Below are 13,960 nucleotides of genomic sequence, written 5' to 3' on the forward strand. Positions count from 1 at the left end.
CATTTTGTTCTCATACATGGCTCCTATCTCAGATTTCATGGCCTCAAGCCATTTGTCGAAAGCTGGGCTCATCACAACTTCTTCATAGTTCGTAGGTTCGCCATGGTCTAATAACATAACTTCTTGGACAGCATTACTGTACCACTCTGGTGCGGAACATGCTCTGGTCAACCTACGAGGTCCAGTAGTAACTTGATCTGAAGTTTCATGATCATCATCATTAGCTTGCTCTCTAGTTGGTGTAGGAATCACGGGAACGGTTTTCTCTGATGTGCTACTTTCCCATTCGAGAGAAGGAACAATTACCACATCAATTTCTACTTTCCTCCCACTCACTTCTTTCGAGAGAAACTCCTTCTCTAGAAAGGATCCATTATTGGCAACAAAGATATTGCCTTCGGATCTGTGGTAGAAGGTGTACCCAATAGTTTGCTTAGGGTATCCTATGAAGACGCACTTCTCCAATTTAGGTTCGAGCTTATCAGGCCAAAGCTTTTACACATAAGCATCGCAACCCCAAACTTTAAGAAATGACAAGGTTTCTTGCCAAACCACAGTTCATACGGTGTCGTCTCAATGGATTTAGACGGTGCCCTATTTAAAGTGAATGCAGTTGTATCTAATGCATAACCCCAAAAAGATAGTGGTAAATTGATAAGAGACATCATAGATCGCACCATATCCAATAAAGTACGGTTATGACGTTCAGACAAAACATTACGCTGTAGCGTTCCAGGTGGCGTGAGTTGTGAAACTATTCCACATTGTTCTAAATGAAGGCCAAACTCGTAACTCAAATATTCGCCTCCGCGAGCAGATCGTAGAAACTTTATTTTCTTATTACGATGATTCTCCACCTCACTTTGAAATTCTTTGAACTTCTCAAATGTTTCAGACTTGTGTTTCATTAAGTAAATATACCCATATCTGCTCAAGTCGTCTGTGAAGGTCAGAAAATAACGATACCCGTCGCGAGCCTCAACACTCATTGGACCGCATACATTGGTATGTATTATTTCCAATAAGTCATTAGTTCACTCCATTGTTCCGGAGAGCGGAGTTATAGTCATCTTGCCCATGAGGCATGGTTCACAAGCATCAAATGATTCATAATCAAGTGATTCCAAAAGTCCATCCACATGGAGTTTCTTCATGTGCTTTACACCAATATGGCCTAAACGTCACTGCCACAAATATGTTGCACTATCATTATCAACTTTGCATCTTTTGGCATAAATATTTTGAATATGTGTATCACCACGATCGAGATTCAACAAAATAGACCACTCTTCAAGGGTGCATGACCATAAAAGATATTACTCATATAAATAGAACAACCATTATTCTCCGATTAAATGAAGAACCGTCTCGCATTAAACAAGATCCAGATATAATGCTGATGCTCAACGATGGCACCAAATAAAAATTATTCAGGTCTAAAACTAATCCCGAAGGTAGATGTAGAGGCAGTGACGACGGCGATCACATCGACCTAGGAACCATTCCCGACGCGCATCGTCCCCTTGTCCTTAGTCAATCTTCATTTAATCCGTAGCTCTTGTTTCGAGTTACAAATATGAGCAACCGAACCAGTATCAAATACCCAGGCACTACTACGAGCATTAGTAAGGTACACATCAATAACATGTATATCACATATACCTTTGTTCACTTTGCCATCGTTCTTATCCTCCAAATACTTTGGGTAGTTCCGCTTCCAGTGACCAGTCCCTTTGCAGTAGAAGCACTCAGTTTCAGGCTTGGGTCTAGACTTGGGCTTCTTCCCGGGAGTGGCAATTTGCTTGCCATTCTTCTTGAAGTTCCCCTTGTTTCCCTTGCCTCTTTTGTTGAAACTAGTGGTCTTGTTAACCATCAATAATTGATGCTCCTTCTTGATTTCTACATCTGTAGCTTTGAGCATAGCGAAGAGCTCAGGAATTGTCTTATACATCCCTTGTATATTATAATTCATCACGAAGCTTTTGTAGCTTGGTGGCAGTGATTGGCGAACTCTGCCAATAACACTATCATCTGGAAGATTGACTCCCATTTGAGCCAAGTGGTTATGATACCCAAACATTGTTCACTGACATAACTGTTCTCCTCCATCTTGCAGCTATAGAACTTGTTGGAGACTTCATATCTCTCAACTCGGGGCATTTGTTTGAAACATCAACTTCAACTCCTAGAACATCTCATATGGTCCATGACGTTCAAAACATCTTTGATGTCCCGATTCTAAGCCGTAAAGCATGGCACACTGAACTATCGAGTAGTCATCATATCGAATTTGCCAAACATTCATAACATCAGCATCTGCTCCTACAGCAGGCCTTTCACCTAGCGGTGCATCAAGGACATAATTATTCTATGCTGCAATGAGGATAATCCTCGAGTTACGAACCCATTTTGTGTAGTTGCTACCATATCCTCTTTCAACTTATCTTTCTCTAGGAGCACATTAAAATTCAAGGGAACGGTAGCACGGGCCATTGATCTACAACATAGATATGCAAAAACTATCAGAACTAAGTTCATGATATATTAAGTTCAATTAATCATATTACTTAAGAACTCCCACTTAGATTGACATCCCTCAAGTCATCTAAATGATACGTGATCCAAATCAACTAAACCATGACCGATCATCACATGAGATGGAGTAGTCTTCAATGGTGAACATCTCTCTGTTGATCATATCTACTATATGATTCATGTTCGTCCTTTCAGTCTCCAGTGTTCCGAGGCCATGTCTGTACATGCTAGGCTCGTCAAGTTTAACACGAGTATTCCGCATGTGCAAAACTGTCTTACACCCGTTGTATGTGAATGTAGAGCTTATCACACCCGATCATCACGTGGTGTCTCAGCACGACGAACTGTCGCAACGGTGCATACTGATACGTCCATTTTGAATCATGTTTTCCTACTATTATTTATGATGTTTTTATGCATAATAATGCTTTTTGGAGTAATTCTAATGCCTTTTCTCTCATAGTATGCAAGGTACAGACAAAGAGGGAGAATTTCGGCAGCTGGAAATCAGGACCTGGAAAAGCTACGTCAGGCCACCTATTCTGCACAACTCCAAATGAGCTGAAACTTTATAGGGATTTTTTATTCCTATATTGGAGCAAATAAGTATTGGAGGGGGCCACCCAGGTGAGCACAAGATACCAGGGCATGCCTGGGCCCCTAGGCGCGCCTTGGTGGGTTGTGCTCATCCAGGCCCACCTCCGGTGCCCATCTTCTGGTATACAAGTCATTTTGATCTAGAAAAAAGAAAAGAGAGGACTTTCGGGATGGAGCGCCGCTGTCTCGAGGTGGAACTTGACTAGGAGCACGTTTTCCCTCCAGCGGAGCGATTCCGCCAGGGGAACTTCCCTCCCAAAGGTTGTTAATGGGCAATGAATAAAACATTAACATCGGAAGCACCAGAAGTAATATTATCCAAACTTTAACACCAGAAGAACACATAAAAGAGTCCTTCTGGAACACTCCAGAATCGTTAAAAAGGGGAGGTATGTGATACAGTAAGTAAAGGGATGTCGGTGTCAAAACCGGCAGATCTCGGTGTAGGGGGTCCCGAGCTGTGGATTCTCGGATCAATGGTAACATGAACGAAGGGGACGATGCTTTACCCAGGTTCGGGCCCTCATGATGGAGGTAAAACCATACGTCCTGCTCTTGTTTATATTGATGGAGTATCAAGTACAGAGTTGGTCCCCTGAACCGGACACCATGGAGAGTACCCCCTAGTCCAGGACACCGTCAGTAGCCCCCTGAACCGGTCTTCAAGTTGGGGACGCTCCTCGATTCTTCCGAACTATTCTTCATCTTCGGTCATCGGTCTTGAAATCTGGTTCAACAAATCTTCTTATCTTTGATCTTGAGGATCGCCGAAGTAAATCCGAAGAATTTACACGTCAGGTATCCTGAGGAGCCCCTTTAAGTTATCGGCCTTTATCAATGCCTTGTTATTTTTACGCCCACCTCGGGTTTGAAGTGTTTCCCATGCGGCAGTGTGCTCTCGCGTCCGAGCTCCAACGCCGGACTGCATACGAGGTATCTTTTGCAGCCGAGCACCAACGTCGGACCGCTTTCAAGCTTCAACGTCGGAATGTATCCGAGCTCCAACGCTGGACTATATCCGAGCTCCAACGCTGGACTGTATCCGAGGTATCATAGATTACCTTGGTCTTGAAAAAGTTTTAGCCGATCTTAATGTTGGAAATGCCCTCTAAGGAGCCAGCCACTTGCATCCGAGCTATATGCCGAACTACTTCCGAGGTGGCTCAGCACCTCGATCATGCGCTGATTGTTTGCGGATTTTATTTTCGAAGCATATAATTTATTTGCTGACGAGATGTACGGCTAGTAGCCCTCAAGGTGTCTGTCAGCCTAAAATCCGAGATGCACCTGAAGGAAAATATGAAACCGTTGATCCTAGTAGCTTCTGAGACTCAGGTCGTGAAATCGTCCTGAGGATCAACTCCTAGCTCGGCAGCATACATAGGAATAGAAACACAGTGTAATATATTAGAGGTAATAGTGATCAGCGGACGGGCCCTTGAGAGAGGGTTTTCAGAAGTCGTCATAATATATTAGCTTGATGATGGATAAGTCCCAGATGGTACTTATTGTTGTCTGAAGACGCGTTTTCCCATAGTTCGGTCCAGTTGAACACTGACCACTTTGAATTTTCTACATTGAATAGGCAATGCAGTAGCCCCCGAGACACTGGTCGGGTGACAACACTAAATCAGGGGATCGATACACCCCTTTTAATATTGGTGAATGATAAGCCCAAAGCCCAGTAGCCCCCGAGCCTTAATGTGGGCACGGGTGGCCGAATTAAGGATCGATATCTAGAGTAAAATCACAAATTATGTGTAATGATTCTATGTATCCAAGTACTTTACATCATTAATGCTCGGTCCGCATTGTACAAAACTTTGTTGACCGACCATCGGCTTCAACCTCGTCGGCCAAAAGCCGGGGAGTGTTTGTCCTACTTTATAAAGCCGTTATAAGGGCAAAAATTTCTGGAAACAAGGCAATACGGCCATACGGTTTTATAAACAAAGGTACGTAGAGAGATATGAAACATCTTCCAAAGAAAATAATCTCGCTACCGGTTCCTTTCTTTGGGTTGTCATGCTGATCATGATCATGAAACCTCACCTCCAATCAATGTGGGAGGAAAATATTGAGGATTTAGTTCAGGGATAGTTCCCAAACTCTATGGTATTAATGAACCAAAATTTTCACTTCCGTCGTTGCTGACCAATTATATCCTTTAGGATCGCTAGCTTTCGGCTTCACCCAGTCTGAGGTACTAACTCGGATGACCCGGTAGTAACAACCACAGAGGTGCTCCCTTTACCGCCTAGTCGAATAATCGGGAACGTAGGGGTAAGCACAGGACCCAAGCAACCCAGCTTGGCCAAAATATTAAGTCAAATTGATGCGTATTTATGGCTTTATAACGATGATTACGGAAGGTAGCCCTTGTATATAAAATAAGAATGACGATGATATATTTATTTTGACTCCGTTGCGACCGTTCAGCACTTGAAAGTGGCCCATCGTCGGCTTCCACCCCCTTGTAGATGCTACGCAGGGTGTTTCCGCAATAACAAGACAACCCTTAGCCGACGTCTCAGTGGCCGATGGCGGTTGTGTTAGCAGAAACGAGGCAATCAGGTATGCGGGCTTTATAACTTTCACTTAGTCATAGGAGCTTGAAACTAGGGAAGCTAGCTACGAGCCCCCGGTTAGTGTGTAACATCCCAAATTTTCAATTTGGAATGTTATACAAAGATCATCCATGCATATCAATTTTACTGCATTTCGTTTCACGATCCTCGAAATCCTAAGCAACTCAAGGACCCTCGGAGAGAGTTGGGGATTTCCCTGTTTTCATATTTGGGTTTTACCAAATATCGAAACAAGGATTTTTGGTTTTAGTTATTTTTCTCTCTAAAAATATTTCATATTAAATATATGGGAGGAGATAATATGACTTCTCCAAAATAAATGAAATATTGGAGGGAAAATATTAAAATAAAATATTTGATTTTATTTGGAGTTTATTGCTATTTATTTGAATTAGAAAAATTGCAAGTTTTTCAAAGTTGCATTTTAGGGCCAATAAAATGTTCATCATGTTCTAAATATTTTATTTAGACGATGAAAATTTGTTTTGGCATTTTTAGATTTTTATTTTATTTTCTAGGATTTTTTTTAGTTCGGAGGAATTATTTAAAAAAAATTCTAGCGCCCGACTGGGCCGAAGCCCAGCCGAGCCGGCCCAAGCCGCCCGCGCCTCATCTCCGCTCGGGAGACCGAGAGCGCCACCGCCGCCCGTAGCGGAGTCCGGCCGGGACTCCCGCGCCTTGCCCCCTTCCCCAAGTCACCGCCCCCCTCCTTCTAAGCCGCGCCTCGCCCCCCCTGGAGCCCGAGCCGCCCCACCGCCTACCTGAGCCACCCGCAGCCGCAAGCCGCCGCCCCACCGCCTGGCGCTGCCGCCATCGTCGTCGTTTGCCGATGCTGCCGCTGTGCCGCGCTGCCGCTGCCCCACGCCGCCGTTGCACCGCGCCGCCCTGCCCCGCTCGCTGGAGCCGCCCGCGCGCCGGACCTCGCCGGAGGTATAGCGCCGTTTGGTTTTTTTATAAAACCCGGTTTGGTTTTTGTTAGAAAATCCTAGTTTTTTGGATAGATCGGTTCATCGGTTTTTTATGGTTTAGTTACTTTGCGGACGTTCGTTCGTACGTTCGTTTTACCGAACGGAGTTCACTCGTTAGCTGCAGACAACGAGCGCTCGTTCGTTAGCCTGTTCGTCAGTTTTCTTTTTATTGGATTTTCCGTGATTATTTTCAATTGCGATTTCTAATCCGATTTTCGTTTTAGTTTATCTTTTCACTCGTTTGTCGGAATCAGGCAATTCAAGCGCCTAGACATTCGTCTCAAAACCCTCTTTCCGTTTGACCAACTTGAAGAAGTTTTTGCTACTGTAAAATTTGACCTTAGTCCAGATTAGTAAACGGATCTTGTTTCTTTCGCAGTTTGAGTTTCGTTGCTCCGTTTGATTTGATTCTTTTCGCAAACCGGAGTTCTTAAGTTGAACTTTCTGGTTAGATCTTCTTATTTGAGATTTACCCATGTTATCTTTGCTTGATTTCTTATCTATGCTATTGTTTGTTTGCGATAGAACACCCGGAGTGCGAAGCGTGCTACTACGAATCCCTAGGTTTTGTGGATCTTCAGCATGGCAAGTAACACTTTTATCATACCCCTTTACCACCAAGTTTTTATGCATTTAGTTCCAATCCTCAAACATTGCATGATTAGGATGTGATTAACAGGTGGGTTGGGAAGTAGTTGATGAGGTAGAACCTATTGCCCTGTTATATTCAAACCCTTGGGAGTTACTTCTACGTATTGCTTATATTGTTATGCCATGCTCATAGACGTGGTTTGGGTGAGTGAAATCCATGACACATGTGAGATTGTTAATTAATGGTTCAACTTAAGGTGGCAACTTGAATACACATCTGGGTGGATTGTTTGTTGGGCACCTGGAGAATCCAGTGTTGTCCTAGGATATCCCGGAGTACCCGTGTGATAATCATATGGTTCGCCACCCAGGCTCAAAGGGATCTGAGATATTTTCATGCTAGAAACTTCCGTGTGCAGCCACAAGCTATTATGGGCTCTAGCATAGTTGAGCAACTTGTGTGAAGCTCCCGAAGAGGTGGATCAGCAGGTAGAGGGATGTAGGTTGGTATGGTCTGCCCGGAGTAAGGGGTTAATGCTTCTGAAAGACTGTGTCTCGGTCATCCGTTTCTCAAACACCATGTAGTGCGAGAAATCCAACGGAGGAGATCGGGTCTTGTGGGGAAAAGTGCGCAAACCTCTGCAGAGTGTATAAACTAATCATGGTTAGCCGTGTCCCTGGTTATGGAGATTTTGAGTATCTAGTACTTAGAGTATCATAAGTATCTCATCACTCTAAACTAATATTGTTGGGTTGTTAATTACTTTAATTGGGATTGAGTTGGAGGAACATTCTCAATGATGTTTCAACTACCATGATAGTTAAATAAAATCTATTCCTTTGTTGTAGGGAAAAATTGGCTTTTCGCAAAACTGTAACCCTAGAGCTTTCCACCAGCCAAATATGCATGTAGTGATAGCATTATTCTGTTCTTGCTCTACTGTGTTACTTTGCCAGCATATTCCATGTGCTGACCCGTTTTCGGGCTACAATGTATTATGTTGCAGACTTTTCAAACGATGAGTAAGGTTCGTTAGGTCGTTGCCATGCAGCTCAGCTATGCCGTTGGAGTTGATGGACTCACTTTATCTTCCAAGCCTTCCGCTATTATCGTATTAGATGGCCTTAAGCCATATTTATTGTAATAAGTTCTCTTTTGAGACATTCGATGTAATAAGTGTGTGATTGCTACTCTGTTATAAATCCTCGAGTACTTTGTGTGTCAGCATTACCAATCCAGGGATGACACTGAAGCACAGAGACTTGATCGTTTGAGGTCGGGTCACTACAAGATGGTATTAGAGCACGCGTTGAGTGTAGGACACGACCACTAAGCTAAAGCCCTAGATCACTATTCTCTTCTCATTTCTGACTCCTCTCCATTTTCTACTCTTTAGGATGGGAGACGCAAGGAACAAGTTTGCACAACCGTATGAAGACGCCCCTTTTGGATGACACTTGAAGGAAGTCACTAGGTACTTGAACATTGGAATACCAAGCTTCATCGGGACTTACACCGCCACTTTACCAGAAGAGGAGCGATGGATGATTCAAGTTCAAGTTCCAGGAAGGATATTCACGCCAGTCACTAAACCCATAGAGTTTTCCTTCGATGCACCAACCTGGAGTCTAGGAAAAAGTATGGCAGCTCACATTACCATGGGAAGCATTGGAGAAGTTTACCATATGGAGCTTAAGGATACTGTCTATCAGATTTGTGGGTGCCGAGACGAGCAATGGGAGATGATCAGCACCAGGAAGGATAGATCATTTGCAGCTTTTCATACAGGAGTTAAACCAACACATTCGTCGCCAGGAGAACCATATGTGCGCAGGAATGATACACATGAAGAAGGCAATGACAAGGATCACAGAACTAGAGGAAGAACTTAAAGTTACTCGTGAAGATTATGAAGAGGAAATTGTCGTACTAGTGGATAAGGATGTTGACCTGACAATGAAGCTAGGAGTATTCCTGGGAGAACCCGCACCAGGAGGAGAAGACGAAGAACCCAAGGAGATTCGCTCGGAGGACTACATCATCATCGACAACACCGACTCGGACCCTAACAATAGCGATGATGACTATGAAGACGGAGCCGGAGCAGACATCATGGAGTCTTTAACCGAAGAATATTTTTAGTAGACCACCACATCAGTAGTAGTATTCCCCCATGTAAATAATATAGTCCGAGCACTTTTGCAATGATAGTTAGATCGATTGTATGCCCTTGCTTGATTGATTGAGTGAAATGTTTGTGTTTGTCTCATGTGCATATGGGTAGTGCTTTCTCATTAGACCTCATTCTATTCTAATCTCTCCCCTCTAAACCCATCAGATGCCTCCGAGACGAGACCCCGGATTCACTTTCCCACCGAAGCTCACTCAGTTGATCCAGCAGCAGAATACCCTGATGCAGTTGTTAGTCCAGAACCAATGCAACAACAACAACAATAATCCACCACCACCACCAGTTGATAACTTAGCCCGCTTTCTGAGGTTGCAGCCGCCGGTGTTTTCCAGTAGCATCGAGCCCATAGTAGCAGATGATTGGCTCCACGGGATTGGAAGGGAGTTAACCACTGCAGGATGTACATAAGCTGAGAAGGTGCGTTTTGCCGCACAACAGTTGGATGGACCAGCTGTCGTGGTTCTAAGCCTGACAGTAGAGTGGGGAGTAGGTATGGAGAGGCAAGGTCCTAGCTATGGAGAGGTTGTAAGCACAAAGGATGTACGAGTTCAGGCCATTCTCGGAAGAAGTAACAGCCCTACGTCTCGGAGCCCGGAGGCGGTCGAGTGGATTATGAATGTATGAATTACAAGGTGCCGAACCCTTCTGCCTGTGGAGGGGGGTGGCTTATATAGAGTGCGCCAGGACCCCAGCCAGCCCACGTAGGAGAGGGTTTAAGGTGAGTTAAGTCTGGGGCGTTACTGGTAACGCCCCACATAAAGGCCTTTACTATCATAAAGTCTACTTGATTACAGGCCGTTGCAGTGCAGAGTGCCTCTTGACCTCCTGGTGGTCGAGTGAGTCTTCGTGGTCGAGTCCTTCAGGCCAGTCGAGTGAATCCTCGTTGGTCGACTGGAAGGCGACCTCTTCTAAGGATGTCCTGGGGTAAGTTACTTGGATCAGGTCCATGACCCTACCCTAGGTACATAACCCCATCATTAGCCCCCGAATGGATTGAGGCTTCGAGTGAAGAAGGAGTTGATGTCGTTTCCGATTAATCTTTGTGCTCCGGTTGTGCGCTGTTCTGGACCAAAGAATCCCTTTGTCGATAGGAAACAACTTGCCTTCAGTCGACTTGATCCATTCTGTTTTTGCGTCGAGTGATCTTTCAGGCTTCGACGATCTCCGAGCGACGGATCGCCGGAAACACCGCGCCTGACAGACTGATTTGTTGCTCGCGGATTCCGCGGGATGCGAATTTTTGGGGCGCGCGCGAAGCGGGGCGGACCGCGGCGTTCGGATGGGACGGGGCATGGACGCCTCGATCTCCGCGCCGCCTTTTTCGCCATGTATCCCGTCTGCATAACTGTTCCAGATATGATTAGATCGACCGGGCCCACCTGTCATCCACTCGGAAGGGACCTTATAAATGTGCCCGGCGAGGATTTCTGTGCTGCGCCTTAGCATTCTCCCCCTCTCTCTGCTTCCTTCCTCCCTGCTCAGCGTGCTCGCTCTCGCCCCCGCACCACTTCCCTTTGCGCATCTCGCCGGCGACCATGGCCAAGGAGAAGACGGCGGCGCTGGAGCGCGCAAAGAAGGCGTCGGCATCGGAGAAGGCGAAAGGAAGATCCACCAGCCGCGGAGGGTCCTCGTCCAGATCCCGCCTGCCGAAGGGCTGGGTCCAAGGAGACTGGATCCAGTCGACCATCACGGAGAATGACCTCCTCGACATGGCCAACGAGGGCTTGATCCCCCACGGAGCTGCGAGGCTTCCGGGGAAGGAGTGGCAGCCCCAGCCAGAAGAGGGTGAGTGTGTGCTTTTGGCCACCCATGTTGATCGCGGGTTTTCCTTGCCACCGAGTGTTTTCTTTCGTGGCTTCTTGAATTTCTTCGGAGCGCAGCTCCACCATTTTACCCCAAACTCCATTGCCTATCTTGCTGCGTTCGTGTCCATGTGTGAGGGTTTCTTGGGCTGTCGACCGCACTGGGGTTTGTTCAAGCATATATTCACGTGTCGCTCTCAGACCGTGAAGAAGGCGAGTCCAGGCGACGAAAAGACCCGAGTCGTCCAAATGTGTGGGGGTTTGGGCATTCAGGTGAGGAATAAGAGCACCTTCCCGCCCATGACCTTTCCCGAGTCCGTTAGAGGCTGGCAGTCGACTTGGTTCTACTGCCAGGTCCAGTCGACGCCAGGGCAGTCGAGTGGACTCCCTCCGTTCACCATGGACCGAGTGAGCAAGCCTTCCCCTCTGAAGCTGATTCCGGAGGAGAGAGCCGACGTGAAGATGTTGATGGAGCGCGTGGTGCAGTTGGTTCGGGAGGGAGTGACAGGCATGGACCTCTTGGAGGTTTTCCTCAGGCGTCGCATCCAGCCTCTCCAGTTCTGGAGCCACTGCATGTGGTTGTACTGTGGGACCAAAGACGAGACTAGAGTCCATCCAGAAGCAGTCGACGATGTCACTCTGGAAAGATGGATGGCGGCCGTCACCGGAAACAAGGACAACCCGCGCGGAGCCAGAAGGGTTCCTCCACTCGACCACAACAGCGACTCAAACAAGGTACACTTGCTCTGCTCTCCACTGCGCCCTCGTCGTATTCATTTCTGTTAATCCTGCCGACTGGTCGACTGATTCTTGTCTGGGCATTTGTTAGGCCCTCACCGAGCTGTACTCGATGCCCAATGGGGCACAAGCTTCGACTGAGGAGGGCGAGGCGAGCGGAGGCGAGAGCCAGGACGAGGAGGAATGGGACTCGGACGTTGCAGGGGACGACGACGACGATGATGATGATGACGGCGATGATGATGACGCCGAAGACGAGGAGGAAGAGGAGGAGGTCGTGCCACCGTGCTCGGAAAGGCGGTCGAAGCTCGTCCACGACCCTTCGACTGAACGTGGCAAGGGGGTTGCGACGCAGTCGACCAAGCGCCCTAGGACCACTTCTCCAGCGCCGACTGAAAAGGTGCCGAAGCAGCCTAGGGGGGCTCCGCCGAAGCCGACCAAGCTCCTGCCGAAGATGAAGGTGTCCATCCCCACCATATCAGGGTAATTGTGCTGCTCATATTTTCTTATTCTGTGCGAACTTTATCTCTGGTTGACGCTGAAGTTAGTCGACTGATCCTTTGGAGTTGCAGTGCTGCTACTTCTGAGACTTCGGCCCGGGCTGATGACCACGAGATGGAGGATGCAGCAACTTCGAACCCAGGTACTGTATTCTTAACATCGTTCTTAGTCGACTGACTCGCGATCTCTGATCCTGATTCTTCTCCGCAGCTCCACCCAACACTGTTATCAATCTCCCTGACGACGACGAGGATGAAGAACCACTGGCACGCAGAAGGAGTCGGAAAGCGTCCGCCAGTAAGGTGCTTCAGGATGTGACGGCGCCTGAGATTCTGACTGTGGAGGAAGAGAACACCACTCGACACACGGTGTCCTTCGCAAATCCACTGACGAGTGCCCATCAGCCCTCTCTCTTCACGACGCACCACGTCCCAGAGGACCAAGCTGGCGCAGCGAAGGAGGCAATACGCCAGGCGGGACTCATGATGGAGCAGCTGAAGACCATCCGGGACGCGAGCCAGGCAGCTTATGACGCTAGTTCTGCCCTCCAAAGCAATGTCCAGGTCAGTCGACCGCTGTTTGTTCTGTTGGATATGCTACCAAAAACTTTTCTTTTCTGGAATTCATAGTAGTCACCCACTGGGTGTGTCGAATAAACTCCGTGTTAGCAGGGGCACGCTGAGTGCACCCGCTGGGTGTAGTCCCCAAGGCTAAGGTCGACTGCTGGCAGTCGGCCTTAGGCTTTATGATGTCAATCTTTCTGTCAGTCGACTGGTCGACTGGATTTCACAAACCGGTGGGGGCACGCTGAGTGCACCCACTGGGTGTAGTCCCCAAGGCTAAGGTCGACTGCTGGCAGTCGGCCTTAGGCTTTGTAATGTCAATCTTTCTGTCAGTCGACTGGTCGACTGGATTTCACAAACCGGTGGGGGCACGCTGAGTGCACCCACTGGGTGTAGTCCCCGAGACTGTGGTCGACTGCTTGCAGTTGATCACAGTCTTAGAGAATGCATCTCGCACACTTTCTTCTTCTTTTTTTTTTGAGGTCGACTGGTCGACTTTGTCTTCAACAGGATTAGTGGGGGCACGCTGAGTGCACCCACTGGGTGTAGTCCCCGAGACTACGGTCGAATGCTTGTATTTGGCTGTAGTCTTAGAAACGTGTGTTTATCCCTTTTTCACTCGGAAGTGAATTATATTTGACATTTAGTCGATTGGTTCTTCACAGAACTCCTGTGATCTTGTGGCTCGCTACTCAGAGCTGGAACAAAAACATACTCAAGTCGAGCTGAGCTTGAAGCTGGTTCAGGAGAAGCTGACAAAGGCAAAGGAGGAGACCGAAGGTATGTTTGGTGAGACCCTGACGACTGCTTTTCCCCTTGCTTGTTTCAGCATCTGATCTTGCTGTAACTTGCAGGTAAGGTAAGGGAGGCCCAGCAGAAGAAAGA

This window comes from Triticum dicoccoides, chromosome 3A (assembly GCF_002162155.2).
Source record: "Triticum dicoccoides isolate Atlit2015 ecotype Zavitan chromosome 3A, WEW_v2.0, whole genome shotgun sequence".
Taxonomy (NCBI): Eukaryota; Viridiplantae; Streptophyta; class Magnoliopsida; order Poales; family Poaceae; genus Triticum; species Triticum dicoccoides.